Here is a 13047-nt window from a genome sequence, read left to right as displayed (position 1 = left end):
CTCACATAGAGACCGTTAACAGCATGTCAGCAAAAGGTGTCGACGTTTCGGCTCCATCTGAGCCTTTTTCAAGACTAACAAGATTACAGCAGGTTCTCACCCAGCAGCCCATGACACACATCAAACCCTGGAGCACTTTTATAGCAGAGGCATATCACAAACCCCGCCCATCAATCATCCAACAGGAAGTAACAAAAACACTGATATTCAAGTGTTTAACATGTTCAATCAAGGATATGTGTACAGCCAATCGAATGTCCTATGACATCAAAGAGTTACACAACATGTGAACACAATCACAACTATTTAGAACCAAGGGAACAACCGATAGCGGCTAATAGCCGCATTACCGGAAGTGCTGTGCGTTCCATTGCCAGTGGAACGCACACGTCTATCCGGCGGAAGTGGATTTAGCGGACGTGACGTGCGCTCCACTGTGTATGTGGCCGGAGGTGTAGATGGCATAGGACGGCTGTACGTCGTCGCTAAGCAACCCGACTGACGCCAGTATATACGATCACATGACCGACCAAAACACATAAGTGAATATGAATTAGTATAGTCATAAATAGTGTGTAATAAGGCGCGCAAGCACGGGAATAATTCATAGATGTATTAAACATAGGGCAGGGGCACCATATTAGTCCTGAGTGCGGAACAAGCATTAACCACATTAAACATCTTCTTAGTTTGATTCCAATAGATGACAAGTAATTATTGCATAATAATTCATATTTACTGTTGTCAAAACTTCATTCCTGAGATAAAAGCTTGTTAACCGCCTATCACTAACCAAAAGAACCACACATTCTCGCCTTTATAAGTATATATAGAATAATTCATAATGACTTATACAGCTTAGCTGAGAAATGTGTAATAAAAGTTTAAAACACATAATATGGATATAGATGGAACCCAGGACTTAATGGAGACCGTATTGGGTGTGTGATATTGCCTCTGCCACTAGGTGAACCAGAGTGATCACCAACACAAAAGACAAGAAAATCACAAACAAGACAACACACATGTTTGTAAACATACATTATGAAAAATACGGATATTAAAAAAAGTCTAGTCATAGCCCTATCCAAGAAAAATATTGAATGGATTTGCCTCATTTAGGCCTCGTGGTGTCAGAGTGTCCAGCTCGTATATCCATTTAGCCTCTCGTTGTCGTAACTGCCTCTCCCAGTCGCCCCCACGTGGAGGTTTTGGTACATGATCAATCAGCATGCACTTCAAACTGGAAATTGAGTGCCCCCTACTTGCAAAATGTTGTGCTACTGGTTTGTCAGACACCTTTGAGACCAATGCAGCTCGAATTGATGTGCGATGGTTAGCCATTCTGTCACGGAAGTTTCTAGTTGTCATGCCAACATAATAGTACCCACAGGGACAGATGATGATATAGATTACATGGTCCATGGTACAATGTAATCGGTGACTAATTTTGATTTGTTGACCACTATGTGGGTGTGCAAAACTTGCACCAGTCATCATCGACCGGCACGTGGTACAATTAGGGCACCGGTAGCAACCCTTCTTGGTATCTGAAAGCCAGGTCTTATTAGTGGCAGTTGGTTGCAAAGTAGGGCGCATTAGCATCTGTCGTAAATTCTTACCACGTCTGTAGGCACAGAGAGGTGGTTGATGGCCTAACCCTTTGAAGACTGGGTCAGTGGCAATAATTGGCCAATGTTTGCGTAAAACATGTTCAGAATGTGATGAAGCAACATCAAACGTGGTCGTGAAGATCATTCTATTGGCTATTCGCTTGGCACGATGACTGTGGCTAGAATGGGAGTGCCTGTATCTTGCTTTAAGCAAACATCTTTCGACAGTTCTCCTCGAATAGCCGCGTTCGTAAAACCTTTCAGCCATCGCCTTAATCTGTGTCTCAGTGTCCTCATTCAGGGTGTTATTTCGGAGCACACGCATAAATTGAGAGATGGGAAGACTCTCTTTCAGATGGACAGGGTGGTGACTGGAGGCATGAAGCAGCGTATTTCTGTCAGTCTCTTTTCTATAGAGGGTTGAGGCAAGTTTACCGTTATGTCGAAAAAGAGACACATCCAAAAAATTCACTCTGTCACGATTGATGTGATATGTGAAGCGGATAGGGCTATCTAGACTATGTAAATAATCGATCATCTCATAGAACTCTGTGTCGGTCCCTAGCCAAATGATAAAGACATCGTCAATATAACGGACAAAAAAAAGACATTTGGATCCAAATCTCGGTATGATGTTATTGGATTCGTACTTATGCATGTACAAATTGGCATACGATGGGGCCAAATTTGACCCCATCGCTGTGCCACTGCACTGCATAAAGAAATCCTTGCCATAGGCAAAATGATTTTTGTTTAATACCAAGCTAGCAAGCTCCAACAAAAATTCAGACGGTGGACCATAGTGTGGACCTGTGATCAAAGCTTCACGCATGGCCTCTAGGCCCTCTGTATGCGGTATGACTGTATATAAGGACTGAATGTCTAAAGTTATTAACCAGGCATCTTCAGGTATAATGCCAATTGAATCAATCTGATCAAGCAGGTCTGCCGTATCCCTAATATAACTTGGCATCTTGGATACAAGTGGTTGGAGAAATGAATCAATAAAGACTGCCAATGGCTGTAAGACAGAGCCCATTGCCAAGATAATTGGGCGACCCGGGGGATCGATCATAGACTTGTGTATTTTAGGTAGCGTGTAGATGATCGGACATACTGGACTATCCACTGTCAAATAGCCAGCTATTTTTTGGTCCAACCATCCACACGCCAAAGCCCGATTGATGGTGATATCCACCAATTTTTTAATCTGCAACATTGGGTTGCCTCTACACTTCACATATACCATGGGGTCTGCTAATTGTCTGAGTATCTCAGCATTATATTTACACCACTCCTGTACCACCACGGCACCGCCCTTATCGGCTTGTCGAATCACGATCTGTTCATTATTAATTAAGCTCTTTAATGCAACCCTTTGTGCGGGAGAAAGGTTACTGTACCGTGGTGGTACAACCCCGGTACTCATCTCATTGTTAGTCAAACGGAGAAATGTTCGTATACTCGAATTGGTTGACTGAGGGTCAAAGACACTCGGTCTGGCTATACCAGTAAATTGGGGCATTTCATTAGATTTATTAGAGAAAAACTCACGCAATCTGAGTTTTCTCCCGAATTTGTAATAGTCTACAACCCAACCAAATTTATTGTGTGGAACAGTGGGCACAAACGAAAGACCTAGTGCTAATACTTCTGTTTCCACAGGTGAGAGCGTGTGTTCTGACAGGTTAAAGACAGTATCTATTGGTATTTTCTTGGGCGTCCCCTTCGCCTTATAGCCACCCCTTCTCGAGGGGAACCTCGTTCTACGTTTCTGTTGGGGTTGGTATTGGTCCAGGCGCTCTTCCCTAAAAAAGCACCAGAGGGGGGTCTATTATCAGTCACCTCACTCTCAGAACAGCAAACGAATCCCCTCCTGCGCTATAAATGTTATGATATGGCTCAGAGTTCAATGAAAAACAAATATATAACTTATTATATTATATATATTTTTTATTTTATTTAATAGTATTTCATATGAATATATATATAAATTACACTTCAGACCGGTCAAATATGAAAAATCATTTACATATCTCTTGCCTAACTAAAGGAGGTGGATCTAAGATAAACTTCTGTGCACAGAAAAAATGTAAAAATGTAAAATTAATAAAAAATCAGTCCATATGAAAAAGGTTACCCGCTAGATTCACACCCATGAAATAGGTAGCATATTCATGTGTTGTATTGTATTGGATATTCTCAATACGTTACCACTTTGCAAAGAAGACAATGTTGTGCAATAGAACTGCTCCCCGCAGGAGCCTTACATGCGGCTTGCACCAGTGGTTGTCACACGGGAAAGTTCAAATGACATGTGAGACGGACTCATAGAGCCTGGAAGTCGGGTGAAATATCAGCACAGCAGGCGCTAGTGAAGCGCCGTTCCCGCAGCCCGAGTCCGTCTCACATGTCATTTGAACTTTCCCGTGTGACAACCACTGGTGCAAGCCGCATGTAAGGCTCCTGCGGGGAGCAGTTCTATTGCACAACATTGTCTTCTTTGCAAAGTGGTAACGTATTGAGAATATCCAATACAATGCAACACATGAATATGCTACCTATTTCATGGGTGTGAATCTAGCGGGTAACCTTTTTCATATGGACTGATTTTTTATTAATTTTACATTTTTTCTGTGCACAGAAGTTTATCTTAGATCCACCTCCTTTAGTTAGGCAAGAGATATGTAAATGATTTTTCATATTTGACCGGTCTGAAGTGTAATTTATATATATATTCATATGAAATACTATTAAATAAAATAAAAAATATATATAATATAATAAGTTATATATTTGTTTTTCATTGAACTCTGAGCCATATCATAACATTTATAGCGCAGGAGGGGATTCGTTTGCTGTTCTAGTGTTACCGGGACTGTGTAGTGCCGGTTCTTTTTGACTTGACTTACCCCAAGTCAAGCTTTCTCCTGCAGCTGGTTTGTACGCAGAATGTAATATCATTTATAAAGCGAATTTTTTTACCAGTAATACTATTATCTAAATATGGTAATGATACATTAGCGCCTGGTTACAGTTTTTTTGTATTGACCTCACTCTCAGAGTTTGATTGGGATGAAGAATTGTCTAAGGGACCTTGATATCTATTTCTAGTTTGTAAGCGTGGTCTCCGACTAGTATAACCTTTGGGTTCACCCCTCAACCATCTATAAACCTGATTGTTTGTGTAATCGGCATTTACGGTAACCAATTTCTTCCGCTTAAAAGTGATAAGGTCCTGCTGGTAAGTGTTTACTTGTTCAGTCAAACGATCAAGCCACTTGTCAGCACACCACCAATGTAGACAAATGTGTAGAATTAAACACAGCCAAATCCTCTCGCACTTGTTTCAATTCAACCCCAACCTCCTCAATAACGAGGAGGATGAGGTCTAGCGAACACTTGTTCAAGACACCACACCATTTGGTGCAAAATGTTGGACTATTGCGACCAATGGTGGGGATATTATTTACTCGAAATCCTCTCGGGATTCTCTTGTTCCTATAGTAGTCCGAGAGGAATTGGCCATGTAAGGTGAGATCCACCTCCCGCTTTCTTAATCTCAGAGCTTTATGGAACAAGTCAAGTGGTGTCTCATCTGGTAGCTTAGCAAATTCAATATGGTCAAAAAGCACCTTTTCGGCGTCGTCATCAGTCAGAGAAAGAAAAGTGCTATGTGCTAATTGGAAAGTGGCCTCATCAATCACTTGATTAGGGTCAATTGACATACTGAACACGGCAAGGTTTAAACAGCACTTAGTAAACTATATGACAAACACAAAACTTGGACCAGGGACCGACACTAGAGTCCAAAGACGTTAAAAAATGAAAAAAATGAATAAATACAGTTAAAAATCACCACATGTTGGTGAAAAAGGTCGGGTTGCTTAGCGACGACGTACAGCCGTCCTATGCCATCCACACCTCCGGCCACATACACAGTGGAGCGCACGTCACGTCCGCTAAATCCACTTCCGCCGGATAGACGTGTGCGTTCCACTGGCAATGGAACGCACAGCACTTCCGGTAATGCGGCTATTAGCCGCTATCGGTTGTTCCCTTGGTTCTAAATAGTTGTGATTGTGTTCACATGTTGTGTAACTCTTTGATGTCATAGGACATTCGATTGGCTGTACACATATCCTTGATTGAACATGTTAAACACTTGAATATCAGTGTTTTTGTTACTTCCTGTTGGATGATTGATGGGCGGGGTTTGTGATATGCCTCTGCTATAAAAGTGCTCCAGGGTTTGATGTGTGTCATGGGCTGCTGGGTGAGAACCTGCTGTAATCTTGTTAGTCTTGAAAAAGGCTCAGATGGAGCCGAAACGTTGACACCTTTTGCTGACATGCTGTTAACTGTCTCTATGTGAGACACACCAATAAAGTTTTCATCATCAAGGAAGTGGTGAGTGCCTGTATCTTTTTTGGATATATTTTTGGATTTCTTGTGAATCTCTTATGGAGCACCGCCCAGGTTGCAAATTGGAGCAGTGAGTGTGGACTTTCTGGATATATAGATATATAGATATAGATATAGATATATATATATATATATATATATAATTACAGAGCCAACGAAGACATGGAGAGGGAGGGCATGGGAGAGGTAGAAGCATGGGGAGAGAGACGCATGGAGAGTGTCATGGATAGGGATGGGGGAGAGACAGGAGTGAGACACTAATCTACCTGTAGCAGGCCACACTATGAGATCTGGTCTGTGACGGGGGCCATCACTGAGACCCTCTGAAACAGTAAATTAGGCACAATATATAGGCCATGGCTTACTTACAGTTACTAAGCCCAGGCTGTCAGCTCCCTCTGCCGCCCGTTGTCGTCTCAGCAGTAGAAGTCAGCTCAACCCCTCAGAACAGGATACACTCCAAGAGCAGAGCAGTGCCAAGCAGCTCCCGGAGAGCAGCTGCGCTGCTGGGACAGCAGCTGTCAATCTCCTACGATCAATCACCAGCAGGGTCATTGCGTGTGTGTGGGGAGGCGTGCTGAGCAGGACACTGTTGAGAGACAGGTGAGTGCTGGAGCCAGCACCTGGGAACTGTCTAATCACTGACAGCATGCAGGGACATTTAAGCCAGTCCAGCGGCCATAAATTTTCAGTGGTGCTTGTGGGCCCTCTGGGACCCACCGGGCCCTAAGAAGCTGCTTTGGATGCCTAACTGTAAATCTGTCCCTGGTCCGGAAGTGGTCCAGGCAATATAGGAATTTGTCCGATTTGGTACGTCAGCCAAAGCAGGTGTCCGTTCACCTTTGCATTCGCCTCTTATTTCGAAGCTTTACTTCAATGCTATCGAATTTGTCTGGTTGCATTCCAGGACATTTCAACTGAATCTCCTTTCTCAGTGGACAGGGTCGCATCTTCACATGCATCGGCTGGACTCGCATCTCTCTCATGTGGTGGCTTCAGTCCACCCATCTGTTGGTGGGTCACCGCTTTAGCATTTGCAACTGGGCTTTCCTAACGACTCTCACCAGTCTCTGTGGCTGGGGTGCAGTGGTGTTAGACAATCTGTTCCAATGTCACTGGTCTCAACAGGAGTCACGCTTACCAATCAATGTTTTGGAACTCAGAGCATTCTCAGTGCCCTTCTAATGTAGTATCCACTACTGCATGGGCTGCAGTCAAACAATGCCACCGCCGTGGCATACATCAACCAAGAGGGAGGAGTTCACCGTCCCATGGCAATACAAGAAGTCAGGCGTATTCTGCTCTGGGCGTAAAGATAATTTTATGACTATCTTCGCCGTGTTCATTCCCAGTGTGGAGAATTGGGAAGCGTACTATCTGTTGCCAGGACCTCCATTCTAAAGAATGTGTTCGAACAACTTGTTTGCTGTTGGGGCATGCATCTGATAGACCTCATGGCTTCCTGGTGCAATAACTTAGACTCGCGATCCGGTAGCTGCAGAAATTCTTCAGCTCTGTGGCTTTGCCAGCTGGCTTATTTTTTTCTGCCCTTTACGCCTGCCACAGGTGCACAAACGCATCAAACTTGAATCCGCAACAATCATCCTAGTGCCTCCAGATTGGCCTCGCAGAGTTTGGAACTCCGACCTGCGGCTGCTGCTCAAACCGTGGCCACTTTCTCTGCAGTCAGTTCTTCAACTGGGACCGTTGGTTTACCCTTACTTACGGTGACTGCATTTGACAACCTGGCTGTTGAGACTGCGCTTTTAAGACACAGGGGTATGCCCAGTACTGTTATCCCCACCATGCTTCATGCTCTGAAGCCAGTCACTTCGTCCCATTGGAAGTCTTACGTGGTGTTATGTGAAAGGTGGGGATTTGGCTTTCTATTCCTGCAAGCGGGTTTGGATGCAGGGCTTCGGCTGGACTCGCTAAAGGTTCAGGTCTCTGCCTATTCCATATTTGTTCGGCACTGGTTGGCCCTGATCCTTGAATTGCAAACTTTCCTGCAAGTAGTCCTATATTCAGCCTCCCTTTGTCCTTTTTGTGGTGCTTTAGGATTTTAGCCTTATCTTGTCTTTTCTCCAATCAGCTGTTGAGCCTCTGTAGGCAGTGGATTTAGCATTCTTATCATGGAAAGTTGTGCTCTTGTTGATCCTGGCTTCAGCTCGGTGCGTATCCTAGCTTGGAGCTTTATACTGTCACTCATCCTACCTTGTTTCTCCTTCATCCACTAGGGGCCACTGGAGTGTAGTTACAATGGGGAGATAGTAGGTGGTATTGGTAGCTGGCACTTTAAAAATTCTCACACTGTGGCTAGCTCCTCCCCTACTATCTCCCCTCCAAGCCAGTCTTAGTTAAGTGCCCGAGGTAGCTGGTTCACTTGGGTTTAGCTGAAGAATTTTCTTCTTTTTTCTTTATTATTTTATTTTTCTTACACACACTCACAGACTGGCAGCTCTGCCACTGCCAGTCTGCACCGTGGGAGCTGCCGGCGGGGTCCCATCGCAGCTGCGTGCGGCTAGGGATGGGCCCCGGCTGAGGGAGACACTGAGCTCTCCTGAGTTGGCGGACACCGCTGCGTGCGGCGCGTGTCGCGGCCACTCCATCCAGCAGAAGATTCCGGCAGCATGGCAGCGGTGAGTATCAAAAATGGTCGGACACCGCTGCGTGCGGCTTGTGTCGGGACCACCCCACCACAGAAGATTCCGGCTGGACGCCGCTGCGTGCGGCGTGTGTCGGGGCCGATCCACCAAGAACACAGTGGTGAGTGAAGTATACTTTATTTGTGGTGGCTATGTATGTTTTTAGAGCAATCTGTTTATTGTTGTACAACCCACTCCAGAAGGGCTCTCTGGGGCTGTAATGTACTTTATTGTATCCTTACCTGTCCTCCTCATGGAGAAACAGACAGGATGATTGGGGGAGGCTGAGTATGTGTTTATACAACCCTGACTGAAAAACGGGTGTGTGTCATTCTGATAACCCTCTGCTCCCCCAGCTCCCCGCACCCCCCGCACCCACTCAGCGCGACTCACAGAGCCGGCACAGGGATCCCGCTCGAGCGCAAAGCAATGTTTAAATTTGGCGCCTTGTACGGAGGGGGCGGAGCTAAGTCCCGCTCTGTAGAGCGAGCTCAGCGCTCCCTGTTCCCAGGCGGCGACTCGCGCTCTGTTCAGCGCAACACTCCCCGGCGGCGGCTAGCAGATACAGGGCTCTACTAGCGCTGTATAGCGGGCTCAGCGCTCAGCGCTCCCCGGCGGTGACTCGCAGGCCCAGCGGAGGGTACAGCTCGCTTCCCGCTTAGTTTTGCAATAAGGCGCCATAGCCGGGGGGCGGAGCTAACTCCTGCTCTGTACAGCGGGCTCAGCATTCTCCGCTCCCCGGCCACTGTTATAGTGTAATAGGCATTTATGTGAGTTTAATGCACATGGTGCTGAGGAGAATGTGATATAGTCAGAGTGGCTCAGCACTAATCCAGTTATCCACTATATAGATTTTATCGCATAGCCCAGAGGAGTTTCACTCTGGCGGCCATTTCCTCCCTGCACAGACCTGGCTTCATATTTGCAGTGTCTCCTATAGCCCAGTGGGCTAATCTTGCATACTCAGAGACAAATACAAATAAAGTCCCAGGTATATTAACAGTTAACCCGCTTTACTCAGCGGGCTCCCAGGTCTCCCCGTCGCTAGGCAACAGCTCTGGGATTTGTAACTTTTCGATACTTCAGGCTGCTGAAATATAGATACATTCCTCCTGCAGTAGAGTCCTCTACCCAGCATTTTCCTACTTGCAAATCAGGGAACCTGCTCTATTACAGTAGCTGGGACTCAGCTCAATAATAATTAAAAGGATCTACTGTGCAGTATTTATTTACCTACGGTGTGTGTGTATATATACATATATAGTTATGTTTGTGCATGTATATATATAGATATATATATTTAAGTGCGTGTAGGTATGTATATAGATAAATCCATAAAATACCAGATATAGGGGATAAAAGCCTACGGCCACACCACCCTGAACACGCCCGATCTCGTCTGATCTCGGAAACTAAGCAGGGTCAGGCCCGGTTAGTACTTGGATGGGAGACCGCCTGGGAATACCAGGTGCTGTAGGCTACTTCCGCAATGTTTTCTAATAACAACATCTTGCACATAACATTTTCCCCCATCTTTCTCACAGGCTGGTCACCATTTTGAAAAGCCAGCGGAACCTCAGAGAAACATCTGGTGCACCTTAATTAGCGGTACACTAAATACAGGGCGGGGTGTTGCCTTCCCTTTATTATTCCTTGTTGTCACTAGTTACTAATGCTATTTGTAATTGTGGAATGCGTGTAAGGCATCAGACAAATAGCGCTGCGGCTCAGTACGCTAGTAGCGGGTATCTGAACAGGGGTTTGAATCCAAACAAAACTTTAAGGAGAACTCCTATAGCCTAGGGCTAAGACTCCTGTCCCACAGCGCAGCGTTGCTGGTTCAGGTCTCCGCTGCTCCAGAAAGTTTATTTTAATCGTATCGGTCACTACACATTATAGTGCAGACCTTACGTAGGGCTCTGTTTATTTAACCCACCTTTTCTCCTTTCGTTTGTCTCTCCTGGGATAGTCGAAGAATTCCCTCTTAGGTGTGAAGTATGCGGCGGAGCCATCTGCTTCGCCCTCCACGCACCTGCACACCCCTGTTTGATCAATGATGCAGGTAATGTCACTATTAACCAGACAATAGCTCATCAGGTAAGCCCTTGGACTTTGGTTTCCAAGGTCACAGGATCAAATCACAGCGGGACCAAACACACCTTTCCAAAAAGAAACTTTGCTAACATTCCATGCATTACTGATGTCTGTTTTCTGTGGATCTGAACCAGTGTCTCAGAATATACAGGTACATAATACAGCAGTTCATCTGATACTGCAGGTAAAGGAGGAGGACACGTCAAGTCCATCAGGGTTCCACGCCATTGACGAAAATGACAGCGACTGGTTCAGTTTCGGATGAGCTGGGCAGGCTCCGGTAGGCGGCCGACAGACACCCGAATACACAATATCAGGTATCAAACAGGGTTTGTTTTCCTATCTTTTCCCCGCAGATGGCAGGAGATGGTATCAGAACCTCTCTAGGGTATACACCTCGGTGTATCGCCGGTCCATCAAGCCGCCGTTTTCCTGAGGCAACCTTGCTCAGGGATCCATCGACATATGCGGCAGCATGGTTCTACCGTATCCGGAGCAGGTAGGTTGGGGAACAATTGTCCTCTAGGTTACAGGATGCTTCGCATCAGGATCAATTGATACTTTGATACAGGTCAGAATCACGATTCTGCTTTATGTTCCTTGGAGGTCTCCATGTCTACAGACTCGGACCCTGCATCTTCGCTTGGGCTGTCTTAACCCGACGACCTCTGGGGCTGCGACAGTGACAAGTAAACATGAAATCCTACGGGGCAGATGGTTCTGGGGAAGGAACTTTCTGCAGGATTTCTTGAACCAATGGAGGTAGGTCCACTTTGATTTCTCCTACTACTGCCCCAGCTCCAAGACAGACCTTTACTGGTCTTCCCTTTAGATTGTTTCGTGCCCTTTCAGGTTTTTGACTCCACACGGGTGATATCTTCGTCGCCAGGGGTTCTCAGGGTAAAAAGGCTGAAGCAGAGGTTCAACATCCTCAGTCCAGTCTGATTTTATGTCATCCTATACACCCATTACACCTGCAGGGTCCCAGGGTAGGCGCAGGTCGATGGGAGAAGGCTTGGGCGGTTACAACCGTCTCAGGAGTCCCTCGGCATGGGTCGGCTGATTTACGATGACAAGAGAGTCATACTGCAGGCTGCGCTCCATAGGTTTCTAACCGCAAAGGGTGTTGATCCCTGTTTTACACATATCATTTGAATTAGGACAGTTCTCAGGCCTTTGTTTTCTTTTCACGTTCCGAAGCCAAGTGGCTCGGACAGGCCTATTCTGGCCTTACAATCCTTTTAGTCTGTGATTGCTAGTTTAAACAAGAAAGGGAGTTTTACGTGTCCCTTGTCTTCAGAGATGCCTGTTTACTGATTTCCGTTGGACAGGCTTTTCTCAGATTCCCCCTTAACAGGATTCTCATTTTCACTGTAAGTCCTTTACTCTTCTCTCTTCCGCTCCCACAGAGTTTAGGAAGATAACAGAATAACTCTTTTTCAAGGGCAGTGGGTGACGTTGGTTCCCTAATGGGACAATTTACTGCTACTATCCCACTCTGTACATTAGGTGGCTTCTGAATATCCGGAGGATCCACGAGCTTCTGATTCGACACAGATCCAATTTATGCTCCGCATAGACGTTTCTCAACACGGTCCGTCAGAGGTTTTTTCATTCCTCGGCACCAGAGACTCTATTTCTTCAGTCAAGTTGCGACGTAATGAGTGGTCGCCTCCATTCCTCTCGGAATGGGGGACAACAATCTTGTTTCCAGATCAAGCCACCAGGTCAGACTCCTGGGTGAGGGAACATGCCCCGGAGTTTTGTCAGCTGGTCCGCTGTGGGCGGAGATTTCGGATCGACCTCAGGGCGTTCTGACTGACTCTTTAACCCTTTATTACTCTCGGACGGCAGTAGCCGTGGAGGCCCTCAGGGCTCCGGGGAGTTTTCTGGTTATTCTATCCTGCCTCCTTTTCTATTTCTACTTCATGTTCAGTAACACAGGAGGGGATTATGCGTGCTAGTCCTCTCGGTGGCGCTGGTTGGGCCACGCATGACTTGAAGATACAGATACGCCTGTTGTCAGTAGAGGAGCCTTGGCTCCTACCTCGACGGGACTGTCTACTTCAACAGGCTCCTTTTTTTTTCTCCTTGTTCAATTTTACACTGGTTTCGGTTACCCGTGTGACTGTTCACGAGACCTCAGAAGGGAGGAGTTCCCTAGTTCGGTTAGGCCTACTGGGCTCCGATTTCAGAAGTCTATTACCTCTTCTCGCTTTTGCCACTTTGGGAAAACTTTATGGAACATAATGAAGATAAAAGGGGGTTTT

At 45.9% G+C, this 13047-nt stretch overlaps 1 protein-coding gene and 1 non-coding gene across 5 annotated transcripts in view; both read left to right on the top strand.

The window, feature by feature from the left end:
• Nucleotides 1–13047, top strand: part of LOC134945111 (ubiquitin carboxyl-terminal hydrolase 22-A) — a 459291-nt gene that overhangs the window by 343653 nt on the left and 102591 nt on the right. The gene's annotated exons all lie outside the window — the stretch shown is intronic.
• Nucleotides 10045–10163, top strand: LOC134946413 (5S ribosomal RNA). Its single transcript, XR_010182164.1, has one exon. It is a non-coding gene; the product is annotated as a 5S ribosomal RNA (ribosomal RNA).

The sequence above is a fragment of the Pseudophryne corroboree genome, chromosome 7, assembly GCF_028390025.1.
Source record: "Pseudophryne corroboree isolate aPseCor3 chromosome 7, aPseCor3.hap2, whole genome shotgun sequence".
In the NCBI taxonomy this organism is placed as follows: Eukaryota; Metazoa; Chordata; class Amphibia; order Anura; family Myobatrachidae; genus Pseudophryne; species Pseudophryne corroboree.
The sequence above is the reverse complement of the archived record's forward strand: the minus strand, read 5'-3'. Positions and strand labels throughout refer to the sequence as shown.